The sequence below is a fragment of the Pogoniulus pusillus genome, unplaced genomic scaffold (genome assembly GCF_015220805.1).
Source record: "Pogoniulus pusillus isolate bPogPus1 unplaced genomic scaffold, bPogPus1.pri scaffold_235_arrow_ctg1, whole genome shotgun sequence".
NCBI lineage: Eukaryota > Metazoa > Chordata > Aves > Piciformes > Lybiidae > Pogoniulus > Pogoniulus pusillus.
This window is the reverse complement of record NW_026974660.1, coordinates 1-17,423: the sequence shown is the minus strand read 5'-3', so window position 1 is coordinate 17,423 and position 17,423 is coordinate 1. Positions and strand designations below refer to the sequence as shown.

The 17,423-nt window shown below is 61.1% G+C and overlaps 1 long non-coding RNA gene across 2 annotated transcripts; it reads left to right on the top strand.

Moving 5' to 3' along the window:
- The first annotated feature begins 907 nt into the window (after positions 1 to 907).
- On the top strand, positions 908 to 10,931 carry LOC135174041 (uncharacterized). 2 transcript variants are annotated; one of them, XR_010301687.1, is made up of 6 exons: positions 908 to 1,110; positions 2,279 to 2,417; positions 2,628 to 2,777; positions 4,534 to 4,620; positions 8,152 to 8,271; positions 8,597 to 10,931. It is a non-coding gene; the product is annotated as an uncharacterized LOC135174041 (long non-coding RNA). The 2 variants fall into 2 exon arrangements; XR_010301688.1 differs by having other exon boundaries at positions 4,511 to 4,620.
- The last annotated feature ends 6,492 nt before the right edge of the window (positions 10,932 to 17,423 follow it).

The following is a 17,423-nucleotide window of genomic DNA, read 5'->3' as shown; positions in this document are numbered from 1 at the left end:
AGAGGGGCGGTGCTGTGGGAGGGGGCGGTGCCGTGGGAGAGGGGCGGTGCCGTGGGAGAGGGGCGGTGCTGAGGGAGAGGGGCGGTGCTGTGGGAGAGGGGCGGTGCCGTGGGAGAGGGGCGGTGCCGTGGGAGAGGAGCGGTGCTGAGGGAGAGGGGCGGTGCTGTGGGAGCGGGGCGGTGCCGTGGGAGAGGGGCGGTGCTGTGGGAGCGGGGCGGTGCTGAGGGAGAGGGGCGGTGCCATGGGAGAGGGGCGGTGCTGAGGGACAGGGGCGGTGCCGTGTGAGAGGGGCGGTGCTGAGGGAGAGGGGCGGTGCTGTGGGAGCGGGGTGGTACCGTGGGAGAGGGGCGGTGCCGTGGGAGAGGAGCGGTGCTGTGGGAGCGGGGCGGTGCTGTGGGAGCGGGGCGGTGCTGAGGGAGAGGGGCGGTGCTGTGGGAGAGGGGCGGTGCCGTGGGAGCGGGGCAGTGCCGTGGGAGAGGGGCGGTGCCGTGGGAGAGGAGCGGTGCTGTGGGAGCGGGGCGGTGCTGTGGGAGCGGGGCGGTGCTGAGGGAGAGGGGCGGTGCTGTGGGAGCGGGGCGGTGCTGTGGGAGCGGGGCGGTGCTGTGGGAGCGGGGCAGTGCCGTGGGAGCGGGGCGGTGCTGTGGGAGAGGGGCGGTGCCGTGGGAGCGGGGCGGTGCCGTGGGAGCGGGGCGGTGCTGTGGGGGAGGGGCGGTGCCGTGGGAGCGGGGCGGTGCCGTGGGAGAGGGGCGGTGCCGTGGGAGCGGGGCGGTGCTGTGGGGGAGGGGCGGTGCCGTGGGAGCGGGGCGGTGCTGTGGGAGAGGGGCGGTGCTGTGGGAGCGCAGCGCCGGTCTGGGGGCTGGGCAGCTTCGGCGCCTGCGCCCTAGGGCTCCGCATTTGGACTCATGCGCCAGTGGGAGGGGGGCGGAGCCGCAGGGAGCGGCAGTGGCGCTGAGCAGGCTGCAGCGGAATGGCGGCGAGCACAGAGCGGCAGGCAGGCAGGGCCTTTCGGGCCAGAGGGAAGCCTCACGCGTTCCCCGGCAGAGCTGCGTTCTTTTTCTCTCGCAGCAGAGGAGTTTGGGCAGGTCTGAGACGCGTTTTACCGCAGCTGCCGTAAGTAGCCTTTGCGGCGCTGTCTGCACGTGTCCCTGTGCCAGCTGTGCTGGGCTCCTGGTGCTGCTGTGGCAGGGGGGTTGCGCTGGTAGCTTTGCACAGGTCCCTTCCAAGCGCTACCCTCCTGGGCTCTGTGATCACACTTAGAGCAGGTTGCGTGCTCGGATTTCCGTCCCGTAGTGATTCGAGCTCCAAAGCGGCGTGTGTCCCCTGAGAACAGAGGAGCTCGGCAAGCAGCGTGCCTCCGCCGTGACTGGGGTGCGTACGCCCATTGCGTAGGCGTCTCCGCCGTGACTGGGGGGCGTACGCCCATTGCGTAGGCGTCTCCGCCGTGACTGGGGGGCGTACGCCCATTGCGTAGGCGTCTCCGCCGCGTTTAGGGGCGTACGCCCATTGCGTAGGCGTCTCCGCCGTGACTGGGGGGCGTACGCCCATTGCGTAGGCGTCTCCGCCGCGCCTGGGGGGCGTACGCCCATTGCGTAGGCGTCTCCGCCGCGCCTAGGTGCGTACGCTCATTGCGTAGGCGTCTCCGCCGCGCCTGGGGGGCGTACGCCCATTGCGTAGGCGTCTCCGCCGCGCCTGGGGGGCGTACGCCCATTGCGTAGGCGTCTCCGCCGCGCCTGGGGGGCGTACGCCCATTGCGTAGGCGTCTCCGCCGCGCCTGGGGGGCGTACGCCCATTGCGTAGGCGTCTCCGCCGCGCCTGGGGGGCGTACGCCCATTGCGTAGGCGTCTCCGCCGCGCCTGGGGGGCGTACGCCCATTGCGTAGGCGTCTCCGCCGCGCCTGGGGGGCGTACGCCCATTGCGTAGGCGTCTCCGCCGCGCCTGGGGGGCGTACGCCCATTGCGTAGGCGTCTCCGCCGCGCCTAGGTGCGTACGCCCATTGCGTAGGCGTCTCCGCCGCGCCTAGGTGCGTACGCCCATTGCGTAGGCGTCTCCGCCGCGCCTAGGGGCGTACGCCCATTGCGTAGGCGTCTCCGCCGCGCCTAGGGGCGTACGCAAACTGCGTAGGCGTCTCCGCCGCGCCTAGGAGCAGCTCAAACTCCTCATTTTTCTTTTTTTCTTTTCTCTTTTTTTCCTTTTTTTTCCTCTTCCTTTCCCTGTTTGTTCTCTATTTTTTATTATTTTCTCATTTTTCCTTTTTTTTCTTTCTCTTGGTCCTCTTCAGGTGCTTGGAGAGTACAAGCCCTCAGTCGTGTGCGGTGATGGTGCTGTGCAGGCCAAGGCAGGCTTTGAGCAGGCTGTCCGAAGGAAGCAGCTGTCTGGTCCTGGCAGAAGCTGGAGCGGAAGCTGGAAGCCCAGCACAGGTACCTGTGAGAAGCATCGAGTGCTGCTTGCAGTCTACCTTTTGTTGTCTCTTGCAGCACTTGACCTTTCCAACAGAACAGTTGTGTTCAGCTGATGGATGGATTTGCCTGCACTCAAGCTGTTTGCAGCCAGGAGCACGTGCTGCAAACGTGCAGCTGGTGCTTCCAAAGCCACTCCGTGTAAATCTTTGCTGCTGTTGAATTCTGCAGGTCTCTCCAGCAAGCATGAAATGAGCTGAAGGAGCATCAGCAGCAGCATGGCCATTCTCCCAGGCAGCAGGATGTTTCAGCCAAGCACAAGCTCATCTGGGAGGAGCAAATCCCCCCACGAGATGCAAGTGGCAAAAGAGGCTGGGTCAGGTAAAGCTTTCTGTCGAGTTTGTGCTCCTTCTGGCAGTCAGTTGCACATATTCAGATGAGTAGAAGCATGGAGTCGTTGCTGTTGGAGAAGCCCTTAAGCCAGCACTGCCAGGTCACCCCTAAAGCATGTCCCTGAGCAGCCTGTTCCAGGGCCTAAGAACTCTTTTGGGGAGGAGACTGTTCCTCGAGTCCAACGTAAACCTTCCCTGGTGCACCCTGAGGTCATTTCCTCTCATGCTGTCATTTGTTAGCTGGGAGAAGGGATCAAGCCCAGCCTGGCTCCAGCCTTCTTCTAGGGAGCAGTGTGGTCTCCTCTCAGGCTCCTTTTCTGCAGGCTGAAACCCCCCAGTTCCTTCAGCTGCTCCTCACAGGCCCTTTTGTGCAGAGCCTGGAGCAGCTTGGTTGTCCTTCAGCTGGTGTCAGGACATGACTCCTTCCACAGTGAGCTGGCCCTGTGTGGCTTGTTGAAAGAAGGGATTGCAGAGTGTCCTGGAGATGGGAGGTTTTGGAATCGTTTGAAGACAGTTTCCTTTCTGCTGATTTGCACCATGGAATGGCTTAGGCTTCCAGTAACTCAAAAATCTCATCCAGGTGTTCTCCATAACACTCTGTATGCTCCCAGTATGGCTGCAGCGTCCTCCTAGGCCCTCCCAGTAACTCCAAATTCTCTTCCTAGTGCTTCTGAGGCTTCTAGTGTTCCCAGTAATCCCCCATCTCTTTCTCAGTGCTGCCATTGTTCCCAGTGTGGCACTCATACCCTTCTAGTATCACCAAGTCTCTTCCTGCTGCTGCCAGTAAAACGAAGTGCTGCCCAGTCTCTCTGTGATGGTTTGGGTATTCCCGGCCCCCCCCACACTTTAGAAATCACCCAGACTAGGCTCAGCTGGCTCTGGAAATGTGAATGAAGCTTTGATTTACAGCTAGCACAATACACAAGCAGATATTTACAGTGTATACAGTTATATACAGTTATATACAAGGTGAAAGATAATACAGAAACACAACTTCCCTCCCAGAAACCTGAGTCCCCAGGAGGGGCTCTCAACCACCCCTGCACCTTCCCCCTGCCCCTCTTAACCTTACCCCAGTCCTAAGGAAGAATAGAGTTTTGGCCAAGAGGTTAAGAAGCAAAGTGGGTTAGGCCAAATGGAAGGTGAGGTTAGGGAGTAAGGTGTTGCTCAGCCAGCAGCTCAAGCCAGAGTGAGAGAAAATGGCCAGAGTGTTATCTAATGTTTCCATTTCTTCTTCAGCAAGACTGAGGGAAGTAGACATCACCATTGTTTTCCTTTCACAGCCTATGATCTAGTTCTTCTCACCAAAACATTCTAGCCTGCTTCAAACTAGCACACCCTCTCACTGCTCCCCATAGTACTCAGTGTCCCCCAGTCCCTGCAGTGTTCCCAGTGACACTCTATGCCATCCAGCGCTCCCAGTGTAGCTGCAGTGCCCTGTAGTCCCTCCCTCTGCTCCCAATAATTCCAAAACCTGTTCTCAGTACTCCTAGACCTCCCTGTGCCATCTCCTGTGAAAGCTAACAGAAGGTTGTTCTCCAGACATGGTAGTAGCTTAGTAGTAGTGGTGGGATTGTGAGCTTGAGGCAAGACTTAGTGATCTCAAGGGTCTCTTCCAGCCTCAAGAGACTGGTGGTTCCATGATTCTGAAATGACAATCAGGAGAGGGCAGTTAGTGTCAGCTGCTGCATATCACTTAATATTTACTTATTTATTTCATAGCTCTTTATTATGTTATGCTCAAGGAATCTGCGCAAGGCTGCCCCGGGAGGTGGTGGAGTCACTGTGCCTGGAGGTGTCCAAGCAGCGAGATGGAGGTGCACCCTCAGCAGGTTTGCAGATGGCCCCAAACCGAGTGGTGCTGTGGAGAAAGCAGAGGGACAGGATGGCATCCAGAAAACACCTGGGCAGGCAGGAGAGCTGGGCCCAGGTGAAGCTGCTGAGGTTCAACGAGAGCAAGGGCAGGGTGCTGCATGTGGGCGGGAGCAAGCCTGCCTGTCACTGCAGGCTGGGGGAGGAGGCAATAAAGAGCAGCCCTGGGGGTGCTTGGGAGAAGCTGAGTGCAAGCACATGGTGTGAGCTTGCAGGCCAGGAGGAGTCTGTCGGCGTCTGCAGGGGTGTGCAAGCAGCTGTAGAAGTCTGCCCAGGTCTGTAGATGTCTGCAGGGGTCTTCTAAAAGGTCTGGAGGCTTTTCTGAGTCTGCAGAGGTGTATGGGGGTCTGGAGACATCTGTAGGTACCCTTAGGGGTCTGGAGGGCTCTCTGGAAGTCTGTGGAGCTCTCTGGGTGTCTGTGGAGGTGGTTAGGGGTCTTTAGAGGTGTCTGTGGTGCTGTAGGTGTCTCAAAAGGCTGTGAAGGTCTTGAGATGGCTTGGAAAGGTCTCGAGGTGTTTGTAGAGGTCTTTAGGGGTCTGCAGGGTTCTCTGGAAGTCTGTAGAGGTCTTTGGGGGTCTCTGGGGGCCTCTTAAAGATATGTAGGGGTCTGCAGAGGTCTATTGAAAGGTCGGGTGGGGTCCCTAGAGCTCTCTAGGAGACTGGAGTGGTCTGTAGGTTTCTGTAGGGGTCTGCAAGTGTCTGTAGCATTCAGCAGGTGTGTGGAGGTTTCTGTTATGGGCCTGCAGGTGTCTGCAGGCATCATTTAAGGCTCTGGAGGGGTCTGTGGAGCTCTGTCAGGCATCTGTTAAGTGTCTGCAGGAATCTACTAAAGGTCTGGAGTGGGCTGTAGGGTTCTGTAGAGGAGTGTCTGGGTGTGTGTAGAGGTCTTAGGGATGTGAAGAATTTGGGAGGGATCTGTAGGGGTCTGCAGACGCCTTTGAAAGGTCTGAAGTTGTCTGTAGATGTCTCTAGGGTACTGTAGGGGTCTGCAAGCACCTCTTAAATGTCTGGAGGAGTCTCTAATTGTCTGTAGAGGAATGTGGGTGTCTGCAGCTATCTAGGGGTGTGTGGAGGTCTGCAGGCACCTTTTAAATGTCTGGAGGGGTCTGTAGAGCTCTGTCAGGGTCTGTAGATTTTGGTAGGGTTCTGTAGGAGTCTCTGGGCAACTTTTAAAGGTGTGGAGGGGTCTGCAGGTGCCTGTTGAGCTTTGTCCATGTCTATGGTGGTGTGTGGGTGTCTGCAGAAGTGTGAAGGGGTCTGTAGATATTTGTCAGGGTCTGAAAGAGTCTGCAGAGGTCTGTGGAGTTGAGTAGGTGTTTGCAGGTTTCTGTGTGGGTCTGTAGGTGCCTGCAGGCATCATTTAAGGCTCTGGAGGGGTCTGTAGATGTGTGCAGGGGTCTGTTAACTGTCTGAAGGGGTCTGTATGTGTTTGCAGGCATCTGCAGGGGTCTGTAGATGCCTGTAGGGATTTGCAGGGGTCTTAGTTGTCTGTAAAGGTCTGCCTGGGTCTGGAGGTGCCTTTTAATGGGTCTGTGAGGGTCTGGTGGGCTCTGTGGAGTTCTGCAGTGGGCTGCAGTAGTCTGTTAAAGGTGTGGAGGGGTCTGTAGGTGTCTGCATTCAGTGAAGGAGTTCTTTGGCTCCAGGACACTTTTGTCTAATGTCTCTAAACTGTGACTGTCCCAAATGAGATAGAGGTGCACTGGCAGCATCTTTGCAGATGGCCCCAAACTGAGTGGTGCTGTGGAGAAAGCAGAGGGGCAGGATGGCATCCAGGAAACACCTGAGCAGGCAGGAGAGCTGGGCCCAGGTGAAGCTTGTGAGGTTCAACAAGAACAAATGGAGAGTGCTGCAGCTGGGTGGGAGCAAGCCTGTCTGTCACTGCAGGCTGGGGGTGGAGGTGATAAAAAGCAGCCTTGAGAAGGCCTTAAGGGTGCTTGGGAGAAGCTGGATATGAGCAGACTGTGTGAGCTTGCAGGCCAGAAGGAGTCTGTCAGAGGTGTGTAAGTGTTTGCAGGCTTCTATAGAGGTCTTCAGGTGTATGCAGGGGCATGTAAAAGTCTGTACATGTCTGTGTGTATCTGTAGGGGCCTGTTAGAGGTCTCTAAGGTTCTATAGAGGCTTGTAGAAGTCTGCATGGGTCTGTAGATGTCTCTGTGGGTCTAGAGGGGTCAGTAGTTAGATTTTAGGGGTTTTCAGGGATCTCTAGATATCTGTAGGCATTTGTAGGTGTTGTGAGAGGTCTTTGAGTATCTGTAGGCACCTGTTCAGGTGTGTATGGGTGTGTAGAGTTGTGTAGATGTCTGCAGGGGTCTCTTAAAGGCCTGTAAAAGGGTCTAGGGTCATGTTTGGGGATTCCAGGGTCATCTAAAGTGGTATGAAATGAGGCTTTGGGGACATGAAAAGAGTTATTGTGGACATTTAAATTGGTCTGGGGTCCTCTGGGGGCTCCTGAAGGGTCTCTATATTTGGTGGCCACAAGGCAGCAGGCATCTGCAGGCTGGTGCCTTGCTTTGTGTTCTGTGACTCTTGGCCAACCAGGAAGCACAGGGGATGGGAGTTCCAGCATGAAATGGGTTAAAGGATGAGGCTTCTTGTGAAATGCGTTTGGGGTGTATTTAAAATTGTCTTGCTGTTTTTTTTCTTGTTGATTCCTGCCCCCCCCCACACACTTTTTGTAGGGAGCTTAATTGCTTTAGCCAAAATCAAGTTGGAGAGATGTGTGGAGCCTCAGCCACGAACCCTGACTGTTGGGGGATGCTTTGATAGCAGAATGCGGAGCTGCTGGAAACCCAGCTCCTCCTTGCAAGTGGTTCAGAATGGGACTCCCTTTGGAAAATGGGGACAGAAACATCTCTCTGAGTTGCTGTGAAGTGCCAGCCTTGGGGAGTGATCTCTGGCCACCTTGAACTTCTTATTTGGAGGGAAGGAATTTCTTCCATAGGCTTGTTACCTCCTGCTCTGTTAGCCCCTTTTGTGGAAGGAAGGAAGGAGAGGAGTTGGATTAACAGCCCTCCTGGTTGCTTCTGCTGTTCGGGAGGGGCTTAGTATTTCTGTATTACTTTTATTACTTGTCGATAATTGTCCATGTTTGTAACTATCTATATGTGTTGTGAATATGTGCTTGTGTATTTGTGCCACACTGTAAATACAGCTTAATTCCTTAACTTCCAACTGCCTGAGTTAGTCTGGTGCATTTGTGGGGGGGGAGGGCAGGAAACTCCCAAATGACCACATCTGTATTTAATGTATGTTCCTTTCTGCTCTCCATCTGGAGAGCTGTTGCTGCTGATTGGCAGCAGGCCCTTAAAGGGCAGGGGTGGGTTGAGGTTTTAAACCCTTGCTGTAAATAGCATTTATGGCTTTAGAAACCTCCTTGCAATTATAATTTAGATTGTGGGAAAATCTATTTCTTGTTAAAATAGAAAGTATTTACCCATATTTATTAATTTTTTTTTTTTTAATGTTGTGGGTGTTCTTTTCTCCTTTACAGAGAATGAAGATCATGGAGGGGAAACTGAGGTGACTTCAGAGCAGAGAAGTGATATTTTGGAGGAAAAAGCTGAACAGGTCTATTGGGAAGGAAACGAAAACTCTGGAGGAAAAATCTGAGGTAAACAAGAGGACACAGGTGACATTTTATAGGGAAAAAAGTGAGTTAGTCTCTAGGGGATAAAAATGAAGATTGTAGAGGGAAAAGCTGAGGTGATTGGGTGGGACAGAGCTGACATTATGCATGAAAAAACTTAAGGTAATCTATAGGGGAGAACATGACCATTTTGGAGGGAAATCCCGAGGTAGGCGAGGGGATGTGGGTAACATTTTGGAAGGGAGACCTAAAGTAGTGTCTGTGAGACAAGATACTCCTGTGTCACCACAGTTATAGTCAGAGGCGAGTCCCTTTGCCCAGAGTACCTTGCTTGTCTCCCATTCTCCAGCCCAATGCTGAGCCTCTTTGCGAAGCCTCTTGCTTAGCGATTCCATGCCTCTCCCACCATCCGTGGGCATCGATCTGGAGAAGAGGAGACGGGTGAGGCGCTCTGGGCAAAGGGAGTCGCCCCTGACCGAAGGTGTGGTAAGACGACAGCTTGGCCGTCGCATTGACCGTGGCCTGGGTGGCTTTGCGCTGGGCGACGTCCATGTAAGTAGGACTCGGTGTTTGCTTGTGCCATCGTTTGCGTTTTGCTGCTTTGCTCCTTTGGCTGCCCGGAGCCCGGCTGCCCTGTAAGGAGGGCACGAGGCGGTGTCTCGACGCCGGTGGGGGAAGGGGATCAACCTGGCCCGCGAGCCCCCCCTGTAAGCGGGGTAGGGTCCTTTCCGCAGCCCCGGCAGCTTGTCAGCTGTCGTCTGCCTGTGCAGCGTGACCCCCTGTACTCGGGGCGTGTTGCAGCTGTTGTCCTTCGGCCGCCCCTGAGGGCCTTTGGTGTCCCGAGGCCTCCCTGAGCTCCACACAGTCTGGCGAGGCCAAGTCTGACCCTCTTCTCTCCTGCTGCGGGGTAAGGATGGCTGTCCCAATGGTGGCTGCCCAGAGCTTGCTCCCTCTCCTGGGAAGAGGTGTGCGTATGGCCCCCCCTTGCCTCTGTGTGCGTGTGCTTGTGTGCCTGAGCGTGCCTGTTGTGTAGGTTGCTGTGAAAAGTGCTGCAGCTTAGGTTAGGCTTCCCAGGAGGGAAAGAGGGGCTCTGGGCAGTAACAGGGGAGTCTCCTTGGAGTGCCCGAGCAGAGTGGGAGCTCAGCTTGCCCCTGCCTGTCCTGTAGGGACACAGCGAAGGCCCTGTAGTTGAGGGCCTGGGCGTCTGCCTCCGTGGCAGCCTGTCCTGTTGTCAAGGTGTCAGCTCAACAGCCCTGTAGTCGGGGCCTGTGTGATGAGGTGTGGAGCCTTCTGTCCCCCTCTGTCCCTATGTGTCGCCAGGAGCGGCCCGAGGTCCCTGTAAGCAGGGCCTCGGAGGCTGTTTCGGGCCGCTAAGAGGAGCGCGCCTTCCTGGGCCCTTAGAGGGTGGAGGCGGCTCCCTGGGCTCCTGAAGAGGTGTTGCTGTGCTGCAGGCAGGGGGGCCGGCCCGTAAGTTGGGCGCAGGCCGGAGCCCGTGGCCCCGTAGGCGTTTTTGGGAGCGCCGAGGCGAGAGCGGCCGCCCTGTAAGTAGGGCTGTGCGTCGCGGTGCCCGGCGGGAGGTTGGAGGGAACCCCCCTGTAATCAGGGTGGGTATGTCTGGCCCCAGGCTTTCAGAGGCGTGGCGTCAGGTTTGTTTGGCTTAGCGAGTACACCTCGGCCCCAGGCTTGGAGTTGGGGGGTCTCCCGCCGTGACCCAGGCCCTTGGCTGTGAAAGCCCGCTGCCTGGCGACTGAGTCTGCTTCCTGTAGCTGCGGGGCTAGGCCAAGCTCTCGACTCCCTGGCGTCGACCCACCCGTCAGCGGTCCCCGGTCCCCGTGCCTTTGCGCTCAGCTGGCAGCCCGTGCGGGGTGCCCGCCTCCTTAGCGGGGTGCTGGTGTAGTTGCCCCTAAAATGGAGAGAAGGAGCCTCCGTGGGCCCCTGGGAGCAGGGCTGCCCTGTCGGTCGGGGCCCGCTCAGTGCCCTGGCGTCCCAGGCGCTTTTTGATGGCAGCGGCGACTGCGGGGCGCTGTAAGCAGGATCGTGCGGCCTCCGCGGCGGCTGCTTTGCGTGCCCAGCTGGATTTGTGCGGGGCTGCCGCCTCGCAGCCCGTCTCCAGTCCTGACCGGGAGTGTGCCGTGCGCCGCTTGGGTGAGACGAGGCAAAGTGGGAGGGCTTTGCGGCGCTGGGGGTCTGCCTGCGGGTGGGAAGCTGGCTGGGCGGTGCCCGTTTCCCGTGGGTGCGGCGGAGGAGGCGCCAGTGAGGCCTAAGCCGGCCCTCCTTGCTCTGCGTCGGCTGGCACCGGCAGCGGAAGAGGCACGGCACGGAACGTCGAGGCAAGAGGCGTCGAGAAGAGGAGGGGCGTCGGTCTGGAGAAGAGGAGACGGGCGAGGCGCTCTGGGCAAAGGGAGTCGCCCCTGACCGAAGGTGTGGTAAGATGAGAGCTTGGCCGTCGCCTTGAGCGTGGCCTGGGTGGCTTTGCGCTGGGCGACCTCCCTGTAAGCAGGACTCGGTCTTTGCTTGTGCCGTCGTTTGCCTTTTGGTGGTTTGGTCCTTTGGCTGCCCGGAGCCCGGCTGCCCTGTAAGGAGGGCACGAGGCGGTGTCTCGACGCCGGTGGGGGAAGGGGATCAACCTGGCCCGCGAGCCCCCCCTGTAAGCGGGGTAGGGTCCTTTCCGCAGCCCCGGCAGCTTGTCAGCTGTCGTCTGCCCTGTGCAGCGTGACCCCCTGTACTCGGGGCGTGTCGCAGCTGTTGTCCTTCGGCCGCCCCTGAGGGCCTTTGGTGTCCCGAGGCCTCCCTGAGCTCCACACAGTCTGGCGAGGCCAAGTCTGACCCTCTTCTCTCCTGCTGCGGGGTAAGGATGGCTGTCCCAATGGTGGCTGCCCAGAGCTTGCTCCCTCTCCTGGGAAGAGGTGTGCGTATGGCCCCCCCCTTGCCTCTGTGTGCGTGTGCTTGTGTGCCTGAGCGTGCCTGTTGTGTAGGTTGCTGTGAAAAGTGCTGCAGCTTAGGTTAGGCTTCCCAGGAGGGAAAGAGGGGCTCTGGGCAGTAACAGGGGAGTCTCCTTGGAGTGCCCGAGCGGAGCGGGAGCTCAGCTTGCCCCTGCCTGTCCTGTAGGGACACAGCGAAGGCCCTGTAGTTGAGGGCCTGGGCGTCTGCCTCCGTGGCAGCCTGTCCTGTTGTCAAGGTGTCAGCTCAACAGCCCTGTAGTCGGGGCCTGTGTGATGAGGTGTGGAGCCTTCTGTCTCCCTCTGTCCCTGTGTGTCGCCAGGAGCGGCCCGAGGTCCCTGTAAGCAGGGCCTCGGAGGCTGTTTCGGGCCGCTAAGAGGAGCGCGCCTTCCTGGGCCCTTAGAGGGTGGAGGCGGCTCCCTGGGCTCCTGAAGAGGTGTTGCTGTGCTGCAGGCAGGGGGGCCGGCCCGTAAGTTGGGCGCAGGCCGGAGCCCGTGGCCCCGTAGGCGTTTTTGGGAGCGCCGAGGCGAGAGCGGCCGCCCTGTAAGTGGGGCTGTGCGTCGCGGTGCCCGGCGGGAGGTTGGAGGGAACCCCCCTGTAATCAGGGTGGGTATGTCTGGCCCCAGGCTTTCAGAGGCGTGGCGTCAGGTTTGTTTGGCTTAGCGAGTACGCCTCGGCCCCAGGCTTGGAGTTGGGGGGTCTCCCGCCGTGACCCAGGCCCTTGGCTGTGAAAGCCCGCTGCCTGGCGACTGAGTCTGCTTCCTGTAGCTGCGGGGCTAGGCCAAGCTCTCGACTCCCTGGCGTCGACCCACCCGTCAGCGGTCCCCGGTCCCCGTGCCTTTGCGCTCAGCTGGCAGCCCGTGCGGGGTGCCCGCCTCCTTAGCGGGGTGCTGGTGTAGTTGCCCCTAAAATGGAGAGAAGGAGCCTCCGTGGGCCCCTGGGAGCAGGGCTGCCCTGTCGGTCGGGGCCCGCTCAGTGCCCTGGCGTCCCAGGCGCTTTTTGATGGCAGCGGCGACTGCGGGGCGCTGTAAGCAGGATCGTGCGGCCTCCGCGGCGGCTGCTTTGCGTGCCCAGCTGGATTTGTGCGGGGCTGCCGCCTCGCAGCCCGTCTCCAGTCCTGACCGGGAGTGTGCCGTGCGCCGCTTGGGTGAGACGAGGCAAAGTGGGAGGGCTTTGCGGCGCTGGGGGTCTGCCTGCGGGTGGGAAGCTGGCTGGGCGGTGCCCGTTTCCCGTGGGTGCGGCGGAGGAGGCGCCAGTGAGGCCTAAGCCGGCCCTCCTTGCTCTGCGTCGGCTGGCACCGGCAGCGGAAGAGGCACGGCACGGAACGTCGAGGCAAGAGGCGTCGAGAAGAGGAGGGGCGTCGGTCTGGAGAAGAGGAGACGGGCGAGGCGCTCTGGGCAAAGGGAGTCGCCCCTGACCGAAGGTGTGGTAAGATGAGAGCTTGGCCGTCGCCTTGAGCGTGGCCTGGGTGGCTTTGCGCTGGGCGACCTCCCTGTAAGCAGGACTCGGTCTTTGCTTGTGCCGTCGTTTGCCTTTTGGTGGTTTGGTCCTTTGGCTGCCCGGAGCCCGGCTGCCCTGTAAGGAGGGCACGAGGCGGTGTCTCGACGCCGGTGGGGGAAGGGGATCAACCTGGCCCGCGAGCCCCCCCTGTAAGCGGGGTAGGGTCCTTTCCGCAGCCCCGGCAGCTTGTCAGCTGTCGTCTGCCTGTGCAGCGTGACCCCCTGTACTCGGGGCGTGTCGCAGCTGTTGTCCTTCGGCCGCCCCTGAGGGCCTTTGGTGTCCCGAGGCCTCCCTGAGCTCCACACAGTCTGGCGAGGCCAAGTCTGACCCTCTTCTCTCCTGCTGCGGGGTAAGGATGGCTGTCCCAATGGTGGCTGCCCAGAGCTTGCTCCCTCTCCTGGGAAGAGGTGTGCGTATGGCCCCCCCCTTGCCTCTGTGTGCGTGTGCTTGTGTGCCTGAGCGTGCCTGTTGTGTAGGTTGCTGTGAAAAGTGCTGCAGCTTAGGTTAGGCTTCCCAGGAGGGAAAGAGGGGCTCTGGGCAGTAACAGGGGAGTCTCCTTGGAGTGCCCGAGCGGAGCGGGAGCTCAGCTTGCCCCTGCCTGTCCTGTAGGGACACAGCGAAGGCCCTGTAGTTGAGGGCCTGGGCGTCTGCCTCCGTGGCAGCCTGTCCTGTTGTCAAGGTGTCAGCTCAACAGCCCTGTAGTCGGGGCCTGTGTGATGAGGTGTGGAGCCTTCTGTCCCCCTCTGTCCCTGTGTGTCGCCAGGAGCGGCCCGAGGTCCCTGTAAGCAGGGCCTCGGAGGCTGTTTCGGGCCGCTAAGAGGAGCGCGCCTTCCTGGGCCCTTAGAGGGTGGAGGCGGCTCCCTGGGCTCCTGAAGAGGTGTTGCTGTGCTGCAGGCAGGGGGGCCGGCCCGTAAGTTGGGCGCAGGCCGGAGCCCGTGGCCCCGTAGGCGTTTTTGGGAGCGCCGAGGCGAGAGCGGCCGCCCTGTAAGTGGGGCTGTGCGTCGCGGTGCCCGGCGGGAGGTTGGAGGGAACCCCCCTGTAATCAGGGTGGGTATGTCTGGCCCCAGGCTTTCAGAGGCGTGGCGTCAGGTTTGTTTGGCTTAGCGAGTACGCCTCGGCCCCAGGCTTGGAGTTGGGGGGTCTCCCGCCGTGACCCAGGCCCTTGGCTGTGAAAGCCCGCTGCCTGGCGACTGAGTCTGCTTCCTGTAGCTGCGGGGCTAGGCCAAGCTCTCGACTCCCTGGCGTCGACCCACCCGTCAGCGGTCCCCGGTCCCCGTGCCTTTGCGCTCAGCTGGCAGCCCGTGCGGGGTGCCCGCCTCCTTAGCGGGGTGCTGGTGTAGTTGCCCCTAAAATGGAGAGAAGGAGCCTCCGTGGGCCCCTGGGAGCAGGGCTGCCCTGTCGGTCGGGGCCCGCTCAGTGCCCTGGCGTCCCAGGCGCTTTTTGATGGCAGCGGCGACTGCGGGGCGCTGTAAGCAGGATCGTGCGGCCTCCGCGGCGGCTGCTTTGCGTGCCCAGCTGGATTTGTGCGGGGCTGCCGCCTCGCAGCCCGTCTCCAGTCCTGACCGGGAGTGTGCCGTGCGCCGCTTGGGTGAGACGAGGCAAAGTGGGAGGGCTTTGCGGCGCTGGGGGTCTGCCTGCGGGTGGGAAGCTGGCTGGGCGGTGCCCGTTTCCCGTGGGTGCGGCGGAGGAGGCGCCAGTGAGGCCTAAGCCGGCCCTCCTTGCTCTGCGTCGGCTGGCACCGGCAGCGGAAGAGGCACGGCACGGAACGTCGAGGCAAGAGGCGTCGAGAAGAGGAGGGGCGTCGGTCTGGAGAAGAGGAGACGGGCGAGGCGCTCTGGGCAAAGGGAGTCGCCCCTGACCGAAGGTGTGGTAAGATGAGAGCTTGGCCGTCGCCTTGAGCGTGGCCTGGGTGGCTTTGCGCTGGGCGACCTCCCTGTAAGCAGGACTCGGTCTTTGCTTGTGCCGTCGTTTGCCTTTTGGTGGTTTGGTCCTTTGGCTGCCCGGAGCCCGGCTGCCCTGTAAGGAGGGCACGAGGCGGTGTCTCGACGCCGGTGGGGGAAGGGGATCAACCTGGCCCGCGAGCCCCCCCTGTAAGCGGGGTAGGGTCCTTTCCGCAGCCCCGGCAGCTTGTCAGCTGTCGTCTGCCTGTGCAGCGTGACCCCCTGTACTCGGGGCGTGTCGCAGCTGTTGTCCTTCGGCCGCCCCTGAGGGCCTTTGGTGTCCCGAGGCCTCCCTGAGCTCCACACAGTCTGGCGAGGCCAAGTCTGACCCTCTTCTCTCCTGCTGCGGGGTAAGGATGGCTGTCCCAATGGTGGCTGCCCAGAGCTTGCTCCCTCTCCTGGGAAGAGGTGTGCGTATGGCCCCCCCCTTGCCTCTGTGTGCGTGTGCTTGTGTGCCTGAGCGTGCCTGTTGTGTAGGTTGCTGTGAAAAGTGCTGCAGCTTAGGTTAGGCTTCCCAGGAGGGAAAGAGGGGCTCTGGGCAGTAACAGGGGAGTCTCCTTGGAGTGCCCGAGCGGAGCGGGAGCTCAGCTTGCCCCTGCCTGTCCTGTAGGGACACAGCGAAGGCCCTGTAGTTGAGGGCCTGGGCGTCTGCCTCCGTGGCAGCCTGTCCTGTTGTCAAGGTGTCAGCTCAACAGCCCTGTAGTCGGGGCCTGTGTGATGAGGTGTGGAGCCTTCTGTCCCCCTCTGTCCCTGTGTGTCGCCAGGAGCGGCCCGAGGTCCCTGTAAGCAGGGCCTCGGAGGCTGTTTCGGGCCGCTAAGAGGAGCGCGCCTTCCTGGGCCCTTAGAGGGTGGAGGCGGCTCCCTGGGCTCCTGAAGAGGTGTTGCTGTGCTGCAGGCAGGGGGGCCGGCCCGTAAGTTGGGCGCAGGCCGGAGCCCGTGGCCCCGTAGGCGTTTTTGGGAGCGCCGAGGCGAGAGCGGCCGCCCTGTAAGTGGGGCTGTGCGTCGCGGTGCCCGGCGGGAGGTTGGAGGGAACCCCCCTGTAATCAGGGTGGGTATGTCTGGCCCCAGGCTTTCAGAGGCGTGGCGTCAGGTTTGTTTGGCTTAGCGAGTACGCCTCGGCCCCAGGCTTGGAGTTGGGGGGTCTCCCGCCGTGACCCAGGCCCTTGGCTGTGAAAGCCCGCTGCCTGGCGACTGAGTCTGCTTCCTGTAGCTGCGGGGCTAGGCCAAGCTCTCGACTCCCTGGCGTCGACCCACCCGTCAGCGGTCCCCGGTCCCCGTGCCTTTGCGCTCAGCTGGCAGCCCGTGCGGGGTGCCCGCCTCCTTAGCGGGGTGCTGGTGTAGTTGCCCCTAAAATGGAGAGAAGGAGCCTCCGTGGGCCCCTGGGAGCAGGGCTGCCCTGTCGGTCGGGGCCCGCTCAGTGCCCTGGCGTCCCAGGCGCTTTTTGATGGCAGCGGCGACTGCGGGGCGCTGTAAGCAGGATCGTGCGGCCTCCGCGGCGGCTGCTTTGCGTGCCCAGCTGGATTTGTGCGGGGCTGCCGCCTCGCAGCCCGTCTCCAGTCCTGACCGGGAGTGTGCCGTGCGCCGCTTGGGTGAGACGAGGCAAAGTGGGAGGGCTTTGCGGCGCTGGGGGTCTGCCTGCGGGTGGGAAGCTGGCTGGGCGGTGCCCGTTTCCCGTGGGTGCGGCGGAGGAGGCGCCAGTGAGGCCTAAGCCGGCCCTCCTTGCTCTGCGTCGGCTGGCACCGGCAGCGGAAGAGGCACGGCACGGAACGTCGAGGCAAGAGGCGTCGAGAAGAGGAGGGGCGTCGGTCTGGAGAAGAGGAGACGGGCGAGGCGCTCTGGGCAAAGGGAGTCGCCCCTGACCGAAGGTGTGGTAAGATGAGAGCTTGGCCGTCGCCTTGAGCGTGGCCTGGGTGGCTTTGCGCTGGGCGACCTCCCTGTAAGCAGGACTCGGTCTTTGCTTGTGCCGTCGTTTGCCTTTTGGTGGTTTGGTCCTTTGGCTGCCCGGAGCCCGGCTGCCCTGTAAGGAGGGCACGAGGCGGTGTCTCGACGCCGGTGGGGGAAGGGGATCAACCTGGCCCGCGAGCCCCCCCTGTAAGCGGGGTAGGGTCCTTTCCGCAGCCCCGGCAGCTTGTCAGCTGTCGTCTGCCTGTGCAGCGTGACCCCCTGTACTCGGGGCGTGTCGCAGCTGTTGTCCTTCGGCCGCCCCTGAGGGCCTTTGGTGTCCCGAGGCCTCCCTGAGCTCCACACAGTCTGGCGAGGCCAAGTCTGACCCTCTTCTCTCCTGCTGCGGGGTAAGGATGGCTGTCCCAATGGTGGCTGCCCAGAGCTTGCTCCCTCTCCTGGGAAGAGGTGTGCGTATGGCCCCCCCCTTGCCTCTGTGTGCGTGTGCTTGTGTGCCTGAGCGTGCCTGTTGTGTAGGTTGCTGTGAAAAGTGCTGCAGCTTAGGTTAGGCTTCCCAGGAGGGAAAGAGGGGCTCTGGGCAGTAACAGGGGAGTCTCCTTGGAGTGCCCGAGCGGAGCGGGAGCTCAGCTTGCCCCTGCCTGTCCTGTAGGGACACAGCGAAGGCCCTGTAGTTGAGGGCCTGGGCGTCTGCCTCCGTGGCAGCCTGTCCTGTTGTCAAGGTGTCAGCTCAACAGCCCTGTAGTCGGGGCCTGTGTGATGAGGTGTGGAGCCTTCTGTCCCCCTCTGTCCCTGTGTGTCGCCAGGAGCGGCCCGAGGTCCCTGTAAGCAGGGCCTCGGAGGCTGTTTCGGGCCGCTAAGAGGAGCGCGCCTTCCTGGGCCCTTAGAGGGTGAGGC